This window comes from Sinohyriopsis cumingii, chromosome 8 (genome assembly GCF_028554795.1).
Source record: "Sinohyriopsis cumingii isolate HCF-2022 chromosome 8, ASM2855479v2, whole genome shotgun sequence".
Classification (NCBI taxonomy): Eukaryota; Metazoa; Mollusca; class Bivalvia; order Unionida; family Unionidae; genus Sinohyriopsis; species Sinohyriopsis cumingii.
The window spans coordinates 109,412,748-109,439,087 of record NC_142968.1 but is presented as its reverse complement, the minus strand read 5'-3'; the positions used below and the strand labels follow the sequence as shown (position 1 = coordinate 109,439,087).

The window sequence follows — 26,340 nt, the reverse complement described above, 5'->3', positions numbered from 1 at the left end:
TGAAAACGACACTTCAAACACATCAACCATATTAACAGATACTCTAATTTGACAAAAGAAGAAACAGAATCCCTACACTCACCGAAAAGCAGAACAGACGTCATAATCAAGCCTGCAGATAAGGGTTCCGCTGTGGTCATTATGAATAGGGAAGACTACATCAGTGAAGCAAGGAGACAGCTAAGTAACGGTAGGTTCTACCAAAAACTAGACTATGATCCAACACTGGAATATGCAAAAGCCATCACTAATATTATTGACGAGGCGTACCAAATCGGGCACTTAGGCCAGCAAACGAGAAACTACTTAAACCCAAAAAACCCAGGGGCAGATAGATTTTATCGTCTACCTAAAATCCACAAACAAGGAAACCCGGGTAGACCTATAATCTCCGGTAACGGCCATCCCACAGAAAGGATATCAGAATATTTCGATCATTTTATGAGACGACATGTCCACAAATTACCATCATATCTTCAGGACACGACAGATTACCTCATAAAAATCAAAGCAAGCGAACCATTACTGACAGATAAATTGCTTATTTCCTTAGACGTCACATCTTTGTATACTAACATATCACGCAACGAGGGGATACAGGCGTGTAGAGAAGCATTGGAAACTAGAACTGTAGACAATCCACCCACACACTTGCTAGCCCAACTCCTGCAGCTTGTCCTAAAACTTAAAAACTTTAAATTTAATGAAGAAAACTACCTCCAAATTAATGGAACCGCAATGGGTACAAAAATGGCCCCTTCGTATGCTAATATTTTTATGGGAAAACTTGAGGGTCAACTTTTAGCATCTTTTGAACTTACATCATACCAGTGGCTACGCTTTATCGCTGATATAGAAATGAAGTGGCAAATGGAAGAGAAGTTCTGGATGTTTTCATATCAAAGGCAAACTTCTTCCATCCCTTAATAAAATTCACGGCAGAAATCTCCAACTCAAACCACGTCTTCCTGGATACAACAACCAGACTGGTAGAAAACAAACTCCATACAGACATATACTCCAAACCAACCGACAAACACCAGTATCTCCTCCCAAGCAGGTGTCATACAAAACACTGCATTAGGAACATCCCATATAGCTAGGCACTGAGGATACGAAGAATTTGTTCCGACGATGAAACATTCCTAAAAAGGTCTGAAGAGCTATATAAATATTTAATTTACCGAGGCTACGACAAAGACCTGATTATATATGCAACCCAAAGGGCTAAACAAACAAACCACGATAACCTACTAAAATATGGAAAGAAGGAAAAGGCTGACAGGATACCATTTATCCTGACCTACCATCCAGACAACCCCAAAGTAGTAAAATCATCGGGAAACACTGGCCAATCGTGGAATTGTCGGACGCACTAAAGTTCATCCTCCCTAACAAACCTGTAGTCGCCTACCAGAGACCAAAAAACCTCAAGGATATCCTAGTCAGGGCGAAACTAACACCAATAAATAATCAAGACCACCCTAGTCAATCTGGCCCCTGTGGCGATAAAAGGTGCAAAACCTGTCAACACATGATAGAGACGAGGATTTCTAGCACAGTGACTAGAGAGAAATTGAACATACATGGTCCAAACTAACCATGCAAAACAGAGACTCTCATCACATGTAAGATATGCAGCCTTCATTACGTCTGAGAAACTGAAAAGCTACACAAAAGGATCAACCTTTATAGATCTGATTGGATGACAAAGAAGCTGTATAGAAGCCCGGTCGCAGAACACTTCTCCTCCCCTGGCCACACTTTCAGTGATATAACACTTATTGCAATTGCTCACAACCCCAACTGGAGTCCCCAGACCAGGAAAGAAAAGGAATCTTACTGGATACGCCGCCTTAGAACATTGAAACCACGCGGTTTAAACCAAGAAGACTAGAGAAAGACAACCATGCACAAATAAAATTATCTTTTGCAGCCGACACATTTCCTTTTAAATAATTCTCTAAATTCGCTTAATAGCCTATGAGTACTATAACAATGAAATATCCGGGATATAATCTGCGTTTACATAAATTTACATAAAATAACATATATCGTTATGGCTCATCAATTTCTTGGTCAATACAAATATTTTCCAGTATCAGCAACAAGCTGAAATAAACTAATTGAAACATAAAAAAGTTAAAAGGTTGAATTCCTGAAGAAACAGCCATGTAAAGTTTTGCAAACTTAACCGTTTTTCTGTTTTATTTTTTGCCTTGTCTATGTTTAGTATTTGCCTTTGAAAAAGACTCATTAAAGAGTCGAAAGCGCTCAGGATAGCTAGATACTAATTTCACACTGTTTGTACTCAGTTTATTGCATTTATCTTAATAAATCCCTGACACACGTGATCCCTTGCACCCAGTGCACTTGAAAGGATTGTTATTCGCCATATGATTTGTATTCTTTATATATATATATATATATATATATATATATATATATATATATATATATATATATATATATATATATATATATATATATAATACCTTATAAAATGTGTCATTTCCACTTATTATAGTCACTAACATGAAAATGCACATTATGTGGGATCTTTTGTATCCATGACATTAGCTATTATGTCAGAAGATGAAATATTATGAATCTACCATTTTCATTTCTTCAATAAATGTATTTAACCCGAACAAAAACATTGTAGTAAATTAAATAGTTAAGATGTGCTCAGTGTAACCTGTAAAGGAGTAAAGATTTGCCAAGAGTTTTTCTTTGAAGGTAGTTAAGGTGTGCCCACAGCATTACCTTAAAGGTATTGACGGGATACAAACACAAATGCCATCAACTGTTCATGAATGGAGCGTCAAATTTAATGTTAACTTGTTTCGGTTACACGTGTTTGCCACACAAATAAACTAATCCGACAACAATGTGCGCACACATTTTCATGCTGAGAGTTCTCCGTCAGTTTTATAGTGGACACTTCTCTAATGAGACTTATCTAAGGATTTATGTAAGACTAGTAATAATGGCATGGGTACTATTCAATAGCAATAGTACAAGTTAATAGTAGAAATGGTATTGGTGGCTGTTGTAATGACAGTGTTATATACATATGGTAGTTGTTTATGGGTTTAACGCCATTTCCCAGCGCAAGACAGGCTATATTTAGCCGCCAGTATAATGGGTGGAGGAAGAACCCGGGAAAACCCCGGTATGAACCACCGACATGCGGAAAGCTACTAGCAGTTTTCTCACATACCCATATTGACCGAGCTCGAGACTCGAACCTACGCGGACAGAGGTGAGATGGCAATGATCAGTAAATGCGCGCGCTTTAGACCATTCGGACGCCCGGGCCCCAAATGTGGTAGTTGTAATTATTCTATTTGTGGTAGACGTAGTAGCAGCTAGGGGGTTCCCGCTAATACAGATTTCTCACAGGAAAAGTGTATGGTAGTATTACATACTCATGGAACGCCAGAGCTGTCTCAAGATGATAATTTTTATTATATGATGTACAAACCTCTTTATATGGTGTGCTTTTGTCCTTATATTACGTACAAATATCGTGATATGCGGTGCTTTTGTCCTTATTTGATGTGCAAACATTTTTATATGCGGTGTTTTTGTCCTTATCTGATGTGCAAGGGTCTGTATATGATATGCTTTAGTCCTTATATTATGTGCAAACTTCTTTATATGTGGTGCTATTATCCTTATATCAAGTAGTAAAACGGGAAAATCGTATATTCGGTCGAAACTTCCTTTTTATTATGTGCAAACTTATTTATGATGATGAGCAAAGACGGAACTATCGCATGAGCGAGGAAGAGCTAAAAATGGGATATATTGCCTTAATAAACCGATTAATTTTTGAAGTGACTACAGTGAAATAAAATGGCAGATTCCATGTCTAACGTTCTCAAACAAGTGAATTTACATCCTTACATTGGGATATTTGAAAAACAGACAATCTCGCCCGATATTGTGTGCAAGCTATCATTGTATGACTTTCAATGCTTGGGCCCATTCAGTAGGTCTGACATTATGAGACTTCATATAGAATGCGTCAATTACGGAATTTATTAACCAAATTTAATCAGCAATCACCTTGGTCGCCATTAATTTATCATACCAAAAATTACTATCGAAGCGCTTCTCGAGACAGGATATATTATAGTTAAGGATATCAGTGATACACTGTTTCAGAAATTACTATATATCAAAGAATTAGATATTACAAGCTCAGTAGAATTGACTTCTCAGATATCAACGATGAAACGCTCGACTTCTCCGTTAATGAAATAATAAGAGAATTCCCACATTGTGGTGAAGCAATGATAAGCAGATCTTGTATCATAAAAATAAGGTTTGTGTTATTACTTAATATTGTTTTGATTACGTTTTTATAACACTTAGAATAGTCACTGATATATAGGTACTATTTAGTAAACCATTTCATGTGTTTAATGTTTAAAATTTATTTATCTAAAAAAAAAACGACAAAGAAGGAATTGCTTTCATTATCACTTGCCATATTCATCCTTTGGTCTTACATTTGCTTGGATGAGAAATCACGTGCCTTGCTCTACGTGTATGGAACAAACTAAGCAAAGATATTTAGTTCTTAGACTAATTTGCAAAGGACGTTTTAGATTGCCTTAAAAGTTAAGAGACTTAGGATACTAGTCATTTAGTACCTACAGAACCTAAATTAATTTTTATAACAGATAATATGCAATGCTAAAATAAGGATTCCCAGTACATGTTATTAAAGCTAATAGTGATAACTGAATGTCAAATCGTATGGTGGTCATGCTCAAATTGTATCAAAAGGGTATTCACCAGGTATACCGTCAAGGAAAGTAGATTCACATGGCTAGCTTTTTCAGTTTATGTTGTATTATTTATATCCCATGCTTTTGTTGCTGAATTTATTAAAATTTTGTGCGAAAAGTTGGTTGCAGATTAAAATGAACGGCCTCCACGTAATACTTTTCAGATTAGGTATTCAGCCTCCGTGTAATTTGTCTCGACGTGCTAATACACTTTATGTGTCCTCTAACTAGCTGATGATTAAAATTAAAAGTCTATGTGTGTGTGTGTGTGTGTGTGTGTGTGTGTGTGTGTGATTTGGATTTTTAACGTAGCTTTAACAATTTTTCAGTCATATCGCTACGATATCTGCAGTGTGGCAGTTTATAGTGATGTCTAGCAATGGGACTCATGCTAGTAGTGAAGTGGGTCACTCTAGCGACAATGGAAATTTAACATGGGGAAAAATCGTGGGTCACTCTAGCGACAAGGGGAATTTAACATGGAAAAAAATCGTGGGTCACTCTAGCGACAAGGGGAATTTAACATGGGAAAAAATCGTGGGTCACTCTAGCGACAAGGGGAATTTAACATGGAGAAAAAAATCGTGGGACTGTCTAGCGTCAAGGGGAATTGAATATGGGATTTTTTTTTTTTAAAAATAAAAAAATTTTTTTTTAAAAAAAAGGGGTAGGCAATTGAAAGTCATTCTCTTTTCGAGAAATGTGGGTGGCCCTGAAAAGGGCCTTTGGGTTTATGTTAATATGCCCTTAACATAAAGGGCATCTGCGACATCTTCTTGTCCTCAAGCTGCGTCTTACTCGAGGGCCATAAATCAGTGTCCTCTTGAGGCAACCTTGTCTTTCTACGTACACTCTTCGTATCCACAGAATGGTGTCTGACTTGTCGACAACGGTCCACTTGGACCGGACATACATGAGCATGTCCGTCCTAAACATCATGGAAGACACAAGGGTGGATGATTCGACTGTGGTCCACATCTTGAAGCGACGAGAACAGGTGAATCAATGCAGTGAACTGCGCTTATTTATAGGTAGAGGAAGGATTGAAACGGATTGAGTTCATTCACCAATCCGAACACGCGTTACAAAAATTCAGTCAGCCCGCATCCAATCCGAAGAGAGCAGTCTGTGACGTCACGTGGTCTATATAGATTCGCTAGCGCTTGTGTACAGTCAATCTATGCGACAGTGATTCAACATGACGGAAACTCAGAAAACGATCCATTGGGGTGCACCAGCAGGGGAGACTGCCCAAGGGAACCCGGACTTACTTTCAGAAGAGGTGAATTGGGATTTTGTGGATTTTCTTACCTCGCAAGAATTTGTTCCGGAACCTTCGTTACCTTCTTCATTACCGCAAGTGGAGAATTTTAGACAGAGACAGAAAGAAGAATTGGAGAAATTTATACAACGACAAAAGGAAGCGGAACAAGCTTTTCTCCTACAGCAGCAGCAAGAAGAAGAGGTAAGAAAAAAACAACAGCAACAACAACAACAAGAAGTAGCAGCAAAGAAACAAGAGGGTGAAAATCAAACGGTTACGGTACTGTTGGACATTTTAGCGGAGTTAAGAAGTCTGAAACAAATGTATCAGACTTCTTTATTACGACCGAAGAGAATACGACCTTCCCGAGCTAAACACGTTAACCCTGTGACTAAGCCTACCGTACCACCCTTAGTGATTTCAACCCAATCATCATCAACAGTACGCAGTCCAGAAGTAGGCCTTGGCCGTGGCAGAGGCTTAAGGCAGTTAAAGTTGATTGCTTGAACTCACCCCTACACCAAAAAAGGCCCTTTTCAGGGCCACCCACATTTCTCGAAAAGAGATAGCCTTTCAATTTGCCAATAACTGAAAAAAAAAACAACCCATTTTACCCCCATAGTACGTGCATGTGTATGAGTGCGTGAGTGTCCCTTCTTATTTTAAAATCAAAACTCAAAGACACTTACCTTATATAATTAATTTATTCTTTTCTCCATTGTTACATTCCAATTCACAATTCACAACAGAACACTTTAATATAAAGTTCACTGACTTCTTTCTCCTTGTTCAGTCTCTCTGTTTTTTGAATTTCTTCACCGTCTTTTCCTCTTCTTTCTCCTCATTTTCTTCCCTTCTTTTCTTCTCCTGTTTCTTTGCCTCTTGTAAATAGAATTTTCTTCTTTCTTCCTCTTCTTCCTCTGAAGAATCCCTCTCTTCTTCTGAAGAATTCCTCTTTTCTTCTGATTCCTCTTGTTTCTTTTTTGGGCAATCTGGAGACCAATGTCCTTTTTCTTGACAATAATAACAGGTATCTTGACTTTTGTCTTTTCTAGCCCCTTTGTTTCTTTTTTGATGGTCTGGACACTCTGAAGACCAATGCCCTTTCTTCTGATAGATATAGCAAGTATCTTGACTTTTATCTCGAAAGGAAGGAGAGTAGTCCGTGGGTTGGTCTGAAGAGAATTTTCTAATGACCCCTCGCAAAGCTCTGACGAAACGTTCGATTTGGCTAGTCTCTTCCATCGTTGTGCTCGCCTTAAGAGTGAAATGAATAGTGAAAGGACAAGACACACACCCTTTTATATACGCTGGTCTGCCATGACTATAAATTAGTCTATGGTGTTTAAACTTGAGTCATTTGACGTTTTGCACTCAAGATGAAACGATCCTATTCATTCGAGAAGAAAGAAGAAGAAAGTAAGAGGCAGAAACGTGATCTATCGCCTCGTACCAGGGCTGAAATCTTGGCACAAATCCATGCCAGTGATTTTGAAGAGGACATGAGTGAACCAGAATCCGAACCCTCTAAACCAAGTTAACCACCCTTAGTTAACCCTGAAAAATACTATTCCATTCGAGAGACGGAAAAGCCCTCCTCTAGAAAATTTAAAACCACCACTTACACCTACACAGTGAAGTTTAAAGATTTCAAGTCCGACGTACCATTGGAGAAAGCAGAAAGGTTTATCACTGGGGTGTGGGATTCTTTGCTCACCGCACTCAAGCGACAATGTCAACCCAAAGAAGACGATCGCTTGACACTATCCATAGATCACGACGGTTTGAAATCCCCTGTTTGGATCGAGTTTAGCAGACCCGCAGAATTGACCGCTTCCAAAGTCATGGACAAGATTCAACACGTACAAGAATCTAATGATCAGTTTGACATCACCGATGGTAAAGCCACACTGAAAATGGCCCACGTCTCTCCTCCTCAAGGGACTGGACGCAAACTGATGTTATTGGTGGACGACCTTCGCAACACCAAAACAAGTCTCGTCCGAATTAACAACCCTCAAGACCAGATGTGTTTAGCCCGTGCCATCGTGGTGGGACGAACCTATGCCAACAAGAACGACACGGTAGAATGGAAAAGAACCTGGAAAACTATTCAACGATCGGACCGAGCCAAACAACGAAACGAAGCAGAACTCCTGTTGCAACAAGCTGGCCTGTCCAAAGACACACCCTGTGGCATTCCTGAGATGCAAAAATTGCAAGATGCCCTAGCTCCACGCTACACCTTGAAAGTGCACCCTCAAGAAGTGCGCGGACCTCTGTTGTTTCGAGGCCAAGACTTTAAGGACGGAAAATACATTCATGTCTATTATCACGATGACCATTTCGATACCATTACCACTATCACCGGATTCTTGGGATATATTTATTATTGTGAGAAATGTGATTATGGTTATAACAATCGAGAGCAACACAAGCATTGTGGATGGAAATGCTCAGGATGTTTGGCCTCTCCACCCTGTCTGAGCGAAGAACCAGTGCCTTGTTCAACTTGTCTGCGCACGTTTGTCAGCCCTACCTGTTACCAACAACATTTGAAGACGCAAGGTTCACAGAAGAAATGTGCTTGTCAGCTGCTGAGAATGTGCCCTACCTGTGGACAAGGCATACTTACCAATAATGCCAAGGCACACGTATGTCGAGGAAAGAAAAAATGTCACATTTGTCACCACATCGTGGACTTGGAACACCAATGCTACGTGCAAAAATATCAACCCCCACCAGACAAAGAGGACGGTCACAAGAAGAAAGGCAATTTCATCTTTTTCGATTTCGAATGCATGCAAGAGACCGGCATTCACATTCCTAATTTCTGTGTGGCTCATCGAGCGTGCGAGAAGTGCATTCAAGAACCTATCTTCAGTCATTGCCCTCACTGCAGCAAGATTCCCGGAGGGCGTGAAAAAATCTTTCGGGGACCGAACACGTTAGCCGATTTTGCCCAATGGGTCTTAGACCCCATCGACAAGACGTGGAGCCAAGAGGACATCGAACGTTACGGAGATTGTCATCGTCATGCCACGGTGATGGCTCACAATTTTTCCGGATACGATGGACAGTTTCTTTTGAGATACTATACGGAACAAGGCACCGAGCGTCCTAAAGTGACTTTGAACGGAGCCAAAATCATTTTCATGCAAGTGGGACAAGTACAGTTTAAAGACTCGATGAGTTACTTGGCCATGCCTTTGAGTTGAATGCCTAAAACGTTTGGAATGACAGAAATGGCTGAAGGGTACTTTCCACACTTTTTCAATACGGAAGCCAATCAACATGCCGTTCTACCCCATTTACCTGAGGCTCACTATTACGACCCCGACAACATGCGTACCGAACAACGAGAAGCTTTCTACGCTTGGTACCAGGCTCACGCCTCGGACCCTTTCGACTTTCAAGAAGAAATGCTAAAGTATTGTCGTTCCGACGTGGACATTTTACGGCGTTGCTGTGGAAAATTTGGAGAACTGTTCATGGAACACGGAGGGGTCGATCCTTTGAAAGAAGCTTGCACCATTGCCAAAGCGTGTTCCTTAGTGTACCGACAACGATTCGTGCCTGAAAACACCGTAGCTGTCATCAGCCCTCAAACGACCCACTATGTCAAACGTCAATACTCGGTCAAAGCCCTACGTTGGTTACATTACTTGTGCGACAAGGAAGACAAATGGATTCAGCATGCCCGCAACGGAGGGGGTGAAAAGCCTATCGGAACGTATTCGGTCGATGGCTGGGACACTTGTCAGCGACGCCTAAAGTTAGAACAGGAAGGATACCAAGTGGTGGAAATGTGGGAACACGAGTACGATCACCGTATGAAAACCGATCCCGAGTTTAAACGCCTCGTGGAAAGTTACCAGTTCATGGACCCGCTGAACCCGAGGGATAGTTTGTATGGAGGAAGGACCAATGCCACCTGTTTGCTGTACCAAGCCAACGAAGAGAAAGGAGAAGAAATCAAATACTTGGACGTGTGTTCGCTATATCCCTACGTGTGCAAATATTGTCGTTTTCCTGTAGGGCACCCGCAATTGTTAACGGAACACATCGACCTGAAAAACATTCGACAATACGAAGGCTTGATCAAGTGCAAAGTTTTGCCTCCCACGAACCTATACCATCCCGTCTTACCTCACCATTGTCAAGGCAAACTGATGTTTCCCTTGTGCCGTACTTGTGCCTAAACGTGCAACCAAGATCAGCCTTGTCAGCACACCCAGGAAGAACGTGCCTTGACGGGAACCTGAGTCAGCGTAGAATTGTTCAAAGCTCTGAACATGGGATACCAACTGTTAGAAGTGTACGAAATTTGTCACTTTCCCAAGACACAACAATACCACAAGGGTGACCCCAGTCAGAAAGGCATGTTCGCCGACTACGTGGATGCCTTTTTGAAACTGAAGCAAGAAGCCAGCGGCTATCCGTCCTGGTGTCACACTCCCGAAGACCAAATACAATTCAAAGAGAAATACTATGAACAAGAAGGCATCTCTTTAGACCACATCGAGAAGGCAGGCGATCGTTTGCCAAAGTGATGTTAAATTGCTTGTGGGGTAAAATGGCACAACGACCGTGTTTACCCAAGACGGAATATTTGACAGAACCTTCCCGCTACTTCCAGATGATTCACGACAAAACCAAATACATGAAACACGTGGACGTCGTTTGAGAGAATTTGATCTTGGTCAATTACGAAGAAGATCTGGACTTTGTACAAGACGACCCTTTTGGAAATGTCATCATTGCGGCTTACGTGACAGCTCATGCTCGCTTAAAATTGTACGAAGCTTTAGAGCTGTTAGGGGAACGTGTCCTGTACTTTGACACGGACAGTTGCATTTACATCCATCACCCGAGTCAACATCACCCTGACATCGAAGGAGACCGTTTAGGAGGCTGGACAGACGAGCATCCCGACGACAAGATTCTAAGTTTCGTCAGTGGCGGTCCCAAAAATTACGGCTACGAATACCGGGACAAACAAGGAGAAGTGCACACGACGTGCAAAGTGAAAGGACTGACTGAATTATCGTACCAGTCGAGTGGTCAACTTTGGGGTATTGAAAGAAGCCTTGCAATCGAGAGAGGATGCAAACTTTAAAGTGACCACTCACCAACCGAACAAGATTGTACGTTTACCCACTCATCACATCGTCAGTCGGCCCTTGGAAAAAGTCTATCAAATCGTGTACCAGAAGCGAATGCGACTTCCCAATCATTTCACCTTACCGTATGGACACGTCGGTATTGGTCTGTATATAAAAAGGAACCCTAGGCAAGATCGAAAGTTCATTGTGACTACCAAGACCAAGCGAGCAAGACGAATACTTTCAGAGAAACACAAAACAAGTTGTTTAGAAAGGCACAATTCAAGTGTGAGGCTTGTGAAGTGGAATGCGATTGTGAGCCTTGCGATGGGTACGATGCTGTACGTTGTGACCTTAGCGATTCCGTAAAGCATCATGGGAACTTTAGTGTCACTACCCCTATCATGGAAAGGGATGCTGTGCGTGTCAAACCTGAGGGATGCGAAAGTGATGTGCTCGTCCTCTTGGACATTTTACTGGGTTTCGTTTTAAAGCGGAATGTTCACCTTCACGTCTACCCCCCTACGGATGTCATCCTGCCCTGAGCAAACTCCTGTTCATGTCACCCAACCCTCATCGAAACAAACCTGTGAAAGACGAATATTCGTTTCCTGTGCGTTTGTCGGAATACTGCGACTTTGAAAATCGTCTTCAATCGTTCAAAGGAAAATGGCCTAAGTATCTGGGAGGACCGACTCCCGAAGAATTAGCCAGAGCCGGATTTTTCTACTTGGGCGAAGGAGATAAAGTCAAGTGCTTCAGTTGCGGTGTGTCACTTCACCACTGGGAACCGCAAGATTCGGCCTACGTAGAACATGCTCGATGGTCACCGAATTGTCATTACTTACCCTTAGTAACTTGAACATTGAAGTAACTTACCATGTCGTTGACGAAGAAGAAACCAGTTTGGCTAGGAGTCAAATGTTGGACATCACCGAGACCATATTTAAACTTCATTTCAAAAACGATATTGAATCATTTCCTAAAGAACTGCAAGAGAAGATTTACAAGGAAGTTTGGCAGGGACTTGCCAGAGTGAAATCTCAATGGGTCACTGTAGAACTTTTGTGCCGTGAAATCCACAAGAGGAAAGTGAAAAAAGTCAACCAGTGTGTTAGATTTCTTTGGGTCAAGTGTGCATTCGTCCTATTGTATTACTCTAGACCGTTTACATCAAAAGAGTTCAGCGACATTCTTGGACGTTACCCTGCATGGCAGTGGTCAGAAATTACTCACTATGTGGATTACTTTTGCTCTAGGAGAAGATTGTGAATTGTACGGACTGACCTATTCATGGATACTTTACAAGAGAACATTCGTGCTTTGCCTGTGGAATTGAGAGAACTCATTTACCGAGAACTGGTCAAAATACAAGTCAAACGTAAAGAACAATTGCATCCGTTACGTCACCAGATCTTTAACCACTGGTACCTGAATGGTATAAGAGAACTGATTCGTCAGAAATTGTTTCAGTGGTCAGACCTTGTTCAATACTTCCAGGCCCCCGATGATCCACGTGTTGATCATTTTGGTTACTTCGAGATTCACCTAGTGCAACACACTGAGAAAGACAAGGTAAAGGATTACCGACATATTTTACGTGGAAACTACTTAGCGGAAGAGGAAACTTCTAAACAAAGTCTGACGTTTCGGTTACAGTATGCAACATTTAGATTCCCCACTGGAGAACGAAGATCTCTGGCTAGAAAGTACGTGTATTGCTTCCGAAACAAAGAGACTATAAAAACAGGCTGCCATGCCGCGTCTTATGTCGTATGTAATCCAACAGATTCCGTGGAAGGAACTCAATGACCATATTCAAACCGTGGATCATTACCATCGATTATTACAAGAACTGTATCCATTCAGTTTGGGTCGACAAGTGGTGTGTGTTTTAGTGACTTGTTTTCTGGGATTTCGTTTACTAGCCGATTCCTTGTGGACTCTTTACGAACAGTACTTACCACCTCAATGGCCTTAAATGGTCACGAAAGACTCCTTTTGCTCAAAGCCTTGCGGTTTCATCTGGATACTTCTCGACCTCAACAGGAAAAAAAGATTCGTCAACTTTTAGCTAGCGAAGACGTGTATGACGATGTGTGTGTAGCTTGTGACTTACATCCCCATTGGACAGATGTCCGTGCCTGGAAAGAATGGGATTTTGAGGCTTGGACCCAAGAAGTGGCCCAGTATGCACGAGAGTTGTTCAAGGAAAAAAGTTACTTTTCAACCCGTGTTAGTGACGGTGCCAGAAGAACCCGTCACCCAGGACAGGACTGTCGTGGACAGGCCTGAAAGACCCTTTCGGGAGGACACTTGTGTGACTTTACCCCCTATAGAACTGGTCAGAACTTTACCCAAAACATGTTGTACAGACACTTGTTTTTATTCCACGTTAATGGTTATCATGTGCCTTTTATCCTTGTACTTAAGCCTTTGGCTTTTATGTATTTTTGTCTTTCGTATTCATGTTTAAAACATTCAATAAACGTGTTCTGAAAAAAGTATATAAACTCTTGTCTTGTTTGTTTACATGTCACAAGTGACATTCCTGACACTATGGCTACCTCTGCTGTCTCTGCTCCCTCTTCCTCTACTGTCAAAGTCATCGACGAACACTTAGATCGTGCCAGTTGGGAGGCTTTGTATCTTCGCCATCCCTTTAACATGCTCATTGCTGGACCTAGCGGTTCAGGCAAAACCGAATTCGTCAAACGTTTGATCGAACATAAACATCATTTGATCGATCGACCACCTCAGCGGATCGTGTGGTGTTACAAAGAGTGGCAATCGGCTTACAGCCTTTTGCGAGAAAGTCAAGGCGATTCCATCGTGTTTGTGGAAGGCATTCCTAAAGAAGACGACGGTATCGTCTCTGACTCCCGTCAAACCCATTTGGTCATTTTTGACGACATGTTAGGAGAAGACGAAGAAGAAATTAAACTGTGGTTCACGCGCAAAGGGTGTCACGGTAATGCCAGTGTCGTTTACGTCACCGAAAACGTGTTTCAACAAAGTAAAGCCCATCGTACCATCAGTCTCAATGCACATTACGTGGTCTTGTTTAAAAGCCCTCGAGATAAATCGCAAGTGCAAGTCTTAGCCAAACAGTTAGGAACGCCTTGGCTGACTCAGGCGTACGACGATGCCACTCAAACGCCACACGCCTATTTACTCGTCGATTTCAAACCTACGACCCCCGATGATTTGCGATTTCGTACCCACTTGTTTCACCACTGGTGCCAAGACGGAGGGCCTGTCCTGTACACGTCTCCGTCCTCGACTTAATTTCACTCCACATAAAAAATCTATAAAAACCTCAGACTCTTTTCGTCTGTCTCACACACATTTTGAACATGACGTCCCTTCAGTCGCATCTTCCCGTCAAATTGATTCGTGCCTTGTATGGGATCAGTCGAGAAAAAAATCCACAAATTCGAGCTCGTGTCTTAGAAGCTAGTCTCAAAGAAGTCTTAAGATGGTTCACGGTGACGGCACGTCAATTACTCCAAGGAATCATTCAGATTCCTCATCAAACCAAACACTTTTTCGATCGAAACAAAGTCGCTTTGACCCAACTGGCCGATCCCCGCATCGACACTCAAACCAAAAAACAAATCATTTTGAAACCTGGAGGGAGCGGTACTCTAGGAGGGGTCATCATTCGTTCTCTCTTAAGATGGGATCCTAATGCCCCCAAACTTCTCCCCAAGAAAAAAGTCCAACAAAGCCCCAAGAAGAAGAAAAAGACCAGGTCCCCAAGAAGAAGAACTTCTCCAGTGGCGGGACCCTCCTCTTACCAGAGACCACCCCGGAACAAGAAAAGAAGCCCCCAGAAAAAGAAACAGAGAAAAAGTCCCCAGAAAAAGAAAAGTCCACAGAAGAAAACTAGTCGCAAGAGAGGCACTTCGGCCAGGACGCAACTTTACACTCGCAAACCACGACCGGCGGTGACCGCGTCTCCGGCAGCCTCAAGTTCATCCACTTCTCCGTTGATGACACCAAGAACTGAAGAGTACTTGGAGACGTTGATCACACCAAGAACTTCTCCGTTGATGACCCCAAAAAGAACTTCCCCAGAGGCAGGACCCTCCAATTTAGTGGCAGTGGCTGCTGCTCACAAAGTACCTTCTCCCAAAATCAAAGTTCAAGAAAGATCGGGCATGTTACAAAGTTTACTGGATTTGTCCAAGCAAGAACTGGCTCGATTTAGTCCGTTACGTACCCCTGTACGACGTGTCATGGCTGTCCTCAAACTAATACTTCGTAAAGACAATCAGTGGCGACGCGTTCCAGTATAAAAAAGGCCTGTGACCAAGTCGGGGTATCAGTGTTTTGGTGCTCCTGAAGATGTCACCCTCCAGAAAACCCCAAGGAAAGGAAAGGAAAGGACTACCACCACGTTTAGTCAAACATGGAGACATGTTATCTGTCCTGTCCAAAGCTTCTCCACCTCTACGAAAAAAACTCATTCAATCGCCCTCCAAAGAGGTCATCGATACCTTGTGCGAATGTTGTTTGAACGTCTTGAAAGGCACGATCCCTTTGTCCAAACACCAGAAACAATGCTTAGGCAAACATCGTCACGTTCTTCGCCAAATGGTTCAAAAGAAAATTCCCATTCGTCAAAAAAAGAAGATGTTGGTCCAGCGTGGAGGCATTTTACCCCTCTTGTTAGGTCCCTTGCTGAAAGGAGTCTTGGGAACCATGTTGGGAGGACTGGTGGGAGCAAGATAAAAAGGCCCTCGGAAGTCCCAAGATCTCAGAATCGACCCCTGACAACCCCATGGAAGGACGAAAACTAGCTTTAGTGCCTTACAAACGATGGATGGAATACCATCGTTGGCAAGAACAACGCACCCCGCATTTACTTCCCAATCCCAATTTGAGCGAGATGTCCCAGTTACAATACGAATTGCAGTCCTTGATGGATCGCCAAGATTTGTCCGAAAGAGAAAAATCGCAAAAGTACGGTCAACTCTTGCAACGACTGCAACTCTTTCACCAAAAAGCTTTAGACGAAACAGCTCTACCCACTCTGAAAGATTTTAAGACCTTGATGAAAAGTCCAGCACCATCACCAGTACCAGTACCAGTGACCAAGACAGAAAAAGGAGAAGAAGAAGAAGAAGGGTTTCAAACTCCACCAGAAAAAGTACGCAAGTTAACAACACCACCTACCTCCAGAATTGGATGGATTAAAAAGATGATGGCCACCCCTTCTTCATCACAAGAGAAAAAGAAAGTGAAGCCAGAAGTGAAGACAGAAGTGAAACAAGAACCGATATCCCCCGCTCAGACATGCTCCTCTTCAACACCTATTGCCCGTCGCACACGCAAAGCATTGCAGTCCAAGAAAGTACCCCAAGAGAAAAAGAGTAGCATCCTCCAAGAGTGGGTGTCTTATTAACATACGAACACAAAAAAATGGAAAAAGTCTTAGCCAGCATTTACTACGATCCCTCCCATCCTGCAGGTTCCGCAGGAGTTCAAAAATTGTATCGTGCTGCCAAAACTCGATTGAAAAGTCTCCGTTTACCTCAAGTGCAACGATGGTTACAAGAACAAGCTACCTACACTTTACACAAACCCATTCGACGCAAGTTTGCCAGAAGTCGCACCCGAGTGGAAGGCATCGATCATCAATGGCAAGCCGATTTAGCCGATGTCTCTCATTAGGCCAGCTACAATCGTGGCTACAAATATTTGTTTTGTGACATCGACGTCTTTTCCAAATTTGCCTGGGTCGTGCCCTTGACTTCCAAATCGAGCAGCGAGTTAGTGCGAGCCCTGCAACGGGTGTTGAAACAAAGCGGTCGTCACCCTCTTCGACGGCAAACGGACAAAGGCACCGAATTTCTGAACCAAGCTTTCCAAAAAGAATTAAAGAAACGTGACATTCATTTTTTTACCACCGAGAATTCCGAAACCAAAGGCAGCATCGTGGAACGTTTTCAACGTACTTTGAAAGAACGCATGTGGAAATATTTTACGCATCACCACACTCTGAAGTACATCGACATCTTACCGTACCTGGTGCAAGCATACAACCAATCTTACCATCGAAGCATCGGACGTGCCCCGCAAGACGTGACTCCCGAGAACGAAGTGTTGGTGTTTGAGCGCCTGTTTGGTACGTCCCCGACGAGGGCTGTCCCCAAGAAAAGTGGAGAGTTGACCGTAGGAGATTGGGTGCGCATTGGCAAAACCAAACGCACTTTCGACAAAGGTTACTTACCAAACTGGACTACCGAATTGTTTCGCGTCACTGGACGAGTGCATGGCCGTCATCCTGCCGTCTATAAATTGGAAGACATGAACGGAGAAGTGCTCAAAGGAACGTTTTATTTGCCCGAGTTACAACGTGTCACCAAAAAAGAAGACGACGTGTACGACATCGAAAACATTCTCGAACGCAGAACCCGTAAAGTGGACAAACGACGTGTCAAAGAAGTGAAAGTACGTTGGAAAGGATATCCACTCAGTTTTGATTCTTGGATCGACGCTTCGCAAGTCATCGACTATAAAAAGAAGTGACCATCATGCCTTTTCACACAGACGCAGCTACGTCGACCACTCCTTCACCCAGTTCTTCTCTGCAAGATTTACAAAAACAACCCTTGTGGGTGTGGTGCGGAGAACGTGTGCCTAAAAGGCAAATCGTGTTTTTCTGCCAAATCTTCGTGGTGTATTGTGTCATCGGGGCAGCCATCGCCAATTTGAGTTTGCAACAAGGAGACAAACAATTGTGGACCATTTTATTGAGCAGTTGCATCGGTTACCTGCTTCCCAATCCCTCCCTGAAATTCTCTTCGAACGGGAACCTTGTGTCCAGTGCCAGTGCCAGTCACCACTCCAACCACAACCAGAACCCCATTTTAGGCGGAGACACGCCTCTGACGTCCAGTAACCCCTCGGACAGCCACAGAACTCTGGACTTATGAGTCACCAAAACCAATTTTACTTAACCTTACCCAGTGACAGTTCCATGGAGGTGTTTCCCATGAACACGTTGTGCTGTTACACGGCCAAATTACCTCAGGCCATCCCATTAGATCACGAAGCCCATTGGGAAGTGGCTTTAGTGGAAATCATTCACCCGACCCAAGTCCTCAATGTCCTTCCCAATCAAAACTTTTTTGATGTGGAAGTTTATGACGAGCAAATGCAACAGTACTTGGATACCCATGGCAAATATGACAAGAAAATCCCTGGCACAAGAAATCAAAAGTACACCACCAATCACTTGTTCATTCCCCCAGGCTATTATTTTAGTGGTCAACATTTGGTCAGCACGATAGCCTCCAGGTTTAATGTCGTGTTTCTGAAAGCTTTGGAAAGTGTCAAAAAAAGTGTCACCATGGAATACCACAAAGCAACTCGTCGCTTCTTGATGAAATTTGACGGGAGTAAAATCCTGTCCATTTTATTTTGTCCTGAATTGTTTGACATGTTGGGTGGAGACATGGACATGAGAATGGCCATGATCAAGAAAAACGAATTACCAATCGTTTACGACAACGAGTCTTTTAGCAAGTTATTTCGTGCCCCGGTAGAACTGAACCAAGGACTGAATTTGATGTTTGTGTACTCCGATGTGGTGGAGTACAGCGTGGTGGGACACACCTCCGTACCCTTACTGCGTGTCATTCCTTTCAAAGTGGATTCTGCCACGAACGCTGACGAGGAAGGTGGAAACACTTACCACGTTCACCGCGAATTTGTCCATCCTCACTATTTGCCTGTCAGTAAGTCTTATTTGGACACGGTCAACATTGCTATAAAAGGAGATCTGGGACAAAATATTCCATTCACCAAAGGAAAAGTCACGGTGAAACTCCATTTTCGAAAACGGTTCTCTCACGACTCGTAAGTCATGTATCCAGTGTACCGAGGGGTTGCTCGACAGCGAGGACACGGTTTAGGAGATATGCTGAAATCAGCCTTTCGTTCGGTGGCCCCAGTCTTGAAACCGATGGTGACACGCGGATTGCATGCTTTGAAAGATGCGGCACTGACGCAGGGCAAAGAATTTCTCCAAAATGTCATCATCGACAAACAAAACCCTAAAGAAGCCTTCATGAGGGCAGGCAAAAATGTCTTGCTGCGAACGGGCAAAGACATTTTAGGCCGACGAGACACACCTATAAATGCCCTGCACGCTACCGAGTCAGGCATTCAGCAAGGACAAGGCAGAAAGAGACGACGAAGAAAACACCCTTTCACCAGACTTCACACGTCTAAACCGAGAAAGGCCAAGAAAAGAAGAACCGTTCGAGACTTAGACGTTTTCGATTATTGAGAAAGAACAAAAAAACAGAAGAAAAAAAATGATGCACCGAGAGTCTTGCGCTTGTTCCAAGTCGGAACTGGATCTGTTTGCCATGCCCCCCACCATGATGACCATGCAAGAATCCCAGTGGGTGGAATTTCACCCCGTCTCCTCTTTGACAGCCTCAGCTCCCATCGAGTTTGAAATCAAAGGACAGCCCGAAGATTACATCGATCTGAATAGCAGTTACTTGTACCTGAAAATCAAAGTTGTCGATGAGGATAATACGCCCCTAGATGGTGATGAGGTAATAGCTCCCGTCAACAATTGATGCATTCCTTGTTCAGTGGAGTGGACTTGTACTTGAATAACAAACTAGTCAGTAGCAGCATGAATACTTACCCTTATCGAGCGTACCTGGAAAATCTCTTGACGTACGGAATAGACGCCAAGAACACTCATCTCAATGCCTGTGTGGTATGGGAAGCTGACGATGCAGGCCAGTTTGAAGAATTCGAAATTGATACAAAGAAAGAACACAATGCGGGATTTGTAGAACGAAGAGACAGAATCATGGGAGCCAACAAAAGTTTAGAACTGATGGATCGTTTGCATTTGGACATGTGGTTGCAAGAAAAGTATTTGCTGAACGGAGTGAATCTCCGCCTGAGACTGAATCGTAGTAGTGCCGTTTTCCATTTGATAGGTACTAGTGCTTGCAAAACTGTCATCGAGGAAGCCAGGCTCTACGTACGACGCGTGGAAGTGTTACCTAAAGTGGGTAACGACATCATTCAGACGTTGAGCAGAACGACCGCCAAGTATCCCATACGACGCGTGGAAGTGAAAACCTTCACCATTCCTACGGGGCTGCGATCCATGATCGAAGATCATCTGTTCCAAGGACAGGTACCCAAACGTTTGATCCTTGGTATCGTCGAGAATGCAGCCTTCAACGGAGCTTTGGCTAAAAATCCTTTCCACTTTCAACAATTTGACATGTCCAAGATCGAAGTCAGTCGCGATGGCAAGACCTTGTGTACCCGACCTTTCGAACCTAACTTTGACAAGAAGAATTACTTGAGGTCGTACTTGTCCCTGTACGAAGCCACTGGTCAGTTAGGCACCAACACCAGTCACATCATTACGTACGAGGATTACGCAGGAGGCTACGCTTTGTGGGCTTTCGATTTCACTCCAGACCAAGGCAGCGACGAGGGACATTTCCACCCTATAAAATCTGGCCAGATTCGTGTGGAAATTCAGTTTACTACAAATCTAACAGAGACGGTGAACGTCATCCTGTATGCAGAATTCGATAATACCATAGAAATCAACAGTTTGAGAGAAGTCGTTCTAGACTATTAGAAGCCATGGAAGACTGTTATCCCTCTTTACCGAGTGGAGAAACTTTGGAGATGGAATGTGAGGAGACCATGGAAAAAGAAGAAGTGATCATGATGAAGTCAAGATGGCCAGAACAAGAAGCTCATTTAGTCTCCTGTTTTGCCAAACACTTGGTGGAACAAATGACGGAATTGATCAAGAAAAATTGCTATGGATGTCAAAACGATCATCCCAGTCAAATTCAACACGATAAATGCCTGATGCTGAGTCAAGAAGAAAAATTGGACGAGTATCTGGACGATGCTTGGAGTCTCATCTCGGACGAAGACGTGTTGCATCAGTGGTATAAAGATTTGCGTGAACATTCTTGTCCACCATTAATCACTCAAGAGATCCATCGTATCGAAGCTCTCCTGAATCAAAGTGAGGAGACGAAACGAAGAAACGGTTATTTGTCAGACATTTTCAAGCAAAAAGTCAGGATCGAATTGATCACTTATTATTACCTGTGAAGAAGAAAACACACAAAACAATGGATACCTGGGAACTTTATTACCTTTTAAACCACAGTTCGTACACGGCTTCTTGGAATCCTGTCGTCTGTGCTAAAGATGAACTCCCTCATCGCAAACCTCAAGACCATCTAGCTTATGTGATCAACACTGATGACAGTCATCTCCCAGGAACCCACTGGGTAGCCGTTTACTTTCCTCAAGAAGGATGTGTGGAATATTTCGATTCGTACGGATTGCCCCCTTTGGAAGACAATATCATCGACTTTATGAGAAGAAATGCTCAGACAACCCGATTCAATAATGTGAAATTACAAGGCACAGATTCCTTGGTATGTGGACAATATTGTGTGTATTTTCTGCATCATCGCGGCCTGGGCTATTCCTTAGAACATTTAGTAACTCATTTTGATCCTCGTTCTTCTTCTAGAAATGATGTGAAAGTAGATCGATGGTTTTGTGACCATTATGCTTATCTTTTGTCTCAAGCTAGGAAACGTAGTGTCCATCAATGGCCTAGTGATTTCCAACAGTGGAAATCACAATTTCATTCACAACGTTGTCAACCCTGTTTAAAGTAGAGTGTGAATTGAAAAAAATGTTTGAGATTTGAAAAAATGTTTGATGTTATATTGTTGGATTATTGTTAAAAAATGTTAGAGTTGTTGTTTAGTGTTAAGTGATTTTGAATAAAAAATGTTGTGCTTTGAAAAAATGCCTTTGTCTTTTGTTTGGCTATAAGAATGTTTGATTCATGCTCTTTGACTTCTTGCTATCCCTCTCATGATACTCATTGAACGTTGCGGTTCGAAAACCGTGGAGGGATGATTTCCTTCACGTCCTCGCTTTGACTTTAAGAACCGGGGCAGTTTCCAGTCTAACCATCCATTGTCGACTCATCCTCCTACGAAGATGTGCTCCAAACTAGCTAAGCTAAACGAAGCCTACGTGAATTTGCATAGGGTCAGACACAGTCTGATACCGAAGCCAGAAGAGATAGAGAATGTGAGAATGTTAAAAGTCACTGAAGACCTAATAGAAGAGCTCTTCAGAGAAGAAGTGAACAGGGAGAAAGAAGAATTGACAGAGAAGTACAGACTTCAGAGACAGCAGCAACAGCAGCAACAACAGCAGCAGCAGCAGCAACAGCAGCAACCTGAACCCGACAGAGGCTTTGTCGATTGTCGTATCGACACCAAAGAGTTCTTCTTCTCTTTCCGAAGAAGCAGACCTATCGCCAGAAAGTCTATCCTCAGAGGACATGGCATTCTTAGAAACTAAAAGATTGCCATAGCAACAAAAAAAACAGCCCTTTTCAGGGCTACCCCAATACTCTAGAAAAGAAATAACCATCAATTTGCCAATGTGTGTAGGTAGAGTAGTTGAATATAAACACTAACTCTTTTTTTATAGTGTGAGGGTATGTGTTTGTGTATAAGATTGTGTGTTAGTAAGTGCTCACGTACGTTGGTGTGGATAGTAGATTAAGATCATGTCTTATTTTGGTGTTTGAGGTGTGGGGAGAGTAGATTTAAGGTTAGATGGGACTGCTTTGCGTATGTGAATAGTATATTATTTGTTTAATAAAATTTTTTAGAATAGTGATGGGTAGTATAAAAAAGTGAGTGAGTGTTTCTTTTAGGTCCGCGCGTTGTTTTTTGGTCATGATCTAGGTAAGATCAATTTTATGTTTTTAGGGGATGATTTCCTTCACGTCCGCGCTTTCACTATAAATTGAAACTCGCTGGACAGTCTAGCTACCCTGTTCATTCGTTGACAAAACAATGAATACCAGAATTGTGAAACTGCTAGAACTCCAGATGCACCTGGAATATGCCAGGCGCATAGTAAATGAACTGGCCGCGGAGGCCATTGTAGAAGAAGCAAGAATGAAAGAGGAGGAGGAGGAAAGAAGAAGAAAAGAAGAGGAGGAGAGAAGAAACAAAGAAGAGGAGAGAGGAAATTTCAGAATCCCAGAGACAGAAAATTGGGATTCTGAAGCCACATATCCCGCCTCTGCACTCCCAAGAAGAAAGGTGAAAGGAGACTGGGGAAGAAGATGTGTGTGTGGCGCCAGGCCAGGAAGGTGCCATCATTAGATAGGTGCATCTGGAGTTCAAAAAACAACAGCCCTTTTCAGGGCTACCCAATACTCTAGAAAAGAAATAACCATCAATTTGCCAATGTGTGTAGGTAGAGTAGTGTGAATATAAACACTGACTCTTTTTTATAGTGTGAGGGTATGTGTTTGTGTGTTTGTGTTTGTAAGCGCTCACGTAAGTTTGTGTGAATAGTAGATTATGGGTTTGTTTATTGTTTCTTAGCGTATGTGGAGAGTATAGTTTGGGTTTTATTATATGAAATGAGAAAGTAGGGGGATGTTTTCCTTCACGTCCGCGCGTTGTTTTTGGTCATGATCTAAGTAAGATCAATTTTATGTTTTAGGGGATGTTTTCCTTCACGTCCGCGCTTTTCGTATAAGAAATCACAAAGTTCGTCGTTCGCACCATTCTACGGAATAACAGATACAAGATGGAAGTGTTGGAGTTGTTTAATGATTTAAGAAATGTTTATTTTTGGATGATGGATGGAGAATACACTATTGAAAGGATTAAAAGAGAATGGAGGTTGAGAAAAAGTCTTGACTATGTCAATGAACTAAAATTAGCGAGGAAGATGATAGAGGAGATGATAGAGGAAGAAGTTAAGAGATTGAGAGGATTGATTCAACCAGAGTATGTAAGAGTGGGGAATATAAAAGAGTCTATGGACAAGGTACAAGCAGTGAGATGCTATTTAGAAGAGCTAGAGAAATGGTCAGAGTGGAAGTTTGTGAAAAGGGGCATTGAACAACTAAAGAAAGCGGAAGAAAAGATGAAAAAGATAATAGAGGAAGAAGTGCAGAAAATTAAGGACAGGTGGGCAAAAGATAGAAAAGAAGAAGAGAATAGAAAGAAAAAAGAAGAATATGAGAGACTGAACAATAACTGGATAAAAATCCAACAGAAGTTCCGAGCCATGGGGCACCCGGACTGGATACCGGAAAATGAAAAGAAGAAGAAGAACAAAGGAATTTGGGGAAAGATTAGGGGCTGGATGAGGAAATGGAGGAAATAGAAGAAAGCCAAAGGCCCTTTTCAGGGCCACCCACATTTCTCGAAAGGAGAATAACTTTCAATTGCCTACCCCTTTTTAAAAAAAAAAAATTCTATTTTTTTTTTAAAAACAAAATCCCATATTCAATTCCCCTTGACGCTAGACAGTCCCACGATTTCTTTCTCCATGTTAAATTCCCCTTGTCGCTAGAGTGACCCACGATTTTTTCCCATGTTAAATTCCCCTTGTCGCTAGAGTGACCCACGATTTTTTCCATGTTAAATTCCCCTTGTCGCTAGAGTGACCCACGATTTTTCCCCATGTTAAATTTCCATTGTCGCTAGAGTGAGCCATGGGTCTCTGTAATGCTAATTCCCATTGTCGCTAGGGTGACCCACTTCACTACTCATGCTGCTGACATGTAACATGATGTTTCACCCAGTCACATTATCCTGACACCATGGCTGACCAGTCCTAACACTAATCTCTTAATGCTGAGCGCCAAGCGAGGCAGCTGTTAGTACCATTTTTATAAGTCTTTGGCATGACTGGGCAGGGGTTCGAACCCACGACCCACCGCATTCGAGGCGGACGCTCTAACCACTAGGCCACCGGAGATGTCTTAAATTCTTTAGATAATACCAAAACGATTAGTTACTGGTAATTTTTGTCTCACAACACATTCTTCCAACATGTAAATTATTTAAAGAAATATCACTGTTGGTATACCCATCGTGTACATTGTAAATATCTATTTCAAACAGGTACCAAGATCTCAAATTAGAGGCAGTTTATATCATTTGGATGAAACTGGCATCCAAAACAGAAGTAGAAGAAGACTGCATCGCAGAGTATATAACATAGCTTGACCTAATCATTTATGGCATGTGGACACTAATGATAAGTTGATTAGATGACATTTTGTCATTGTTGGAGGCATTGATGGTTTCAGCTGCTTCATCACCTTCCTTGAATGCACAGATAATAACAAAGCTGAAACTCTGTTAAACTGTTTTTTAAGGGGTATGCAGGAGTTTGGACTACCGCTAAGGGTCAGGTCTGACAAAGGCATGGAAAACACTAAAATAGCTGACTACATGATTAGAGCCCCTGGACCAAATCGTGGTAGTATGATTACAGGCAAAAGTAAGCATACTCATGCTTTGAGCGTTTATTGAGAGATGCATACGAAGGGGTTTTAAGTTATTGGTATGATCTCTTCTATTTTATGGAAGATGAAAGAGATCTTGGACATCATGAATGATGTACAAAATTTTGCTCTGCATCATGTGTTCCTTTCAAAAATTAACGAGAAGCTGAACATTTGGCTAAATGCATGGATAAAACAGGGCTCATGAATAATCCAACTGATAATCCACTGGCAGCTTCTAAAAAATTGTAATAAAAAACAGCAGGTGATAAAAGACCGTGTGACTAGTTTGTAGTGAATAGGGATAGCATAGGGTCTATGAGACTTACCATTAAAAACACCCCTGGGACAATATAGGGTCTATGTAAATTTAACATGGAGAAAAACCCTGGGACAATATAGGGTCTATGGGAATTAACATGGCCAAAATCCCTGGGACTGTATAGGGTCTATGTAAATTTAAAATGGACAAAAACCCCTGGGACTGTATAGGGTCTATGTAAAATTGAACCAGGGAGGGGTCTCTATTTTTTTGAAAAAATAAAAAAAAAAAGGGGTAGGCAATTGAAAGTCTATCTCTTTTCGAGGGATTGGAGTGGCTCTGAAAAGGGCCTTTGGGTTTCTTCTTCTTCTAACACCTCCACTTCTTCAACCATCTCTCACTTTTGTCACTATTCCTGTCTTCTTTTTCTCCTTTTCTGGCATCCAGTCAGGATGGCCTAGAGCTCTAAACTTTTCCTGAACTTTTATCCAATTCTGATTCAGCCTCTCAAACTCTGCCTGTTTCTTTTT

At 42.3% G+C, this 26,340-nt stretch overlaps 1 pseudogene; it reads left to right on the top strand.

Moving 5' to 3' along the window:
• Window positions 1–141: 141 nt before the first annotated feature.
• On the top strand, window positions 142–25,756 carry LOC149794362 (uncharacterized; annotated as a pseudogene).
• Window positions 25,757–26,340: the final 584 nt, after the last annotated feature.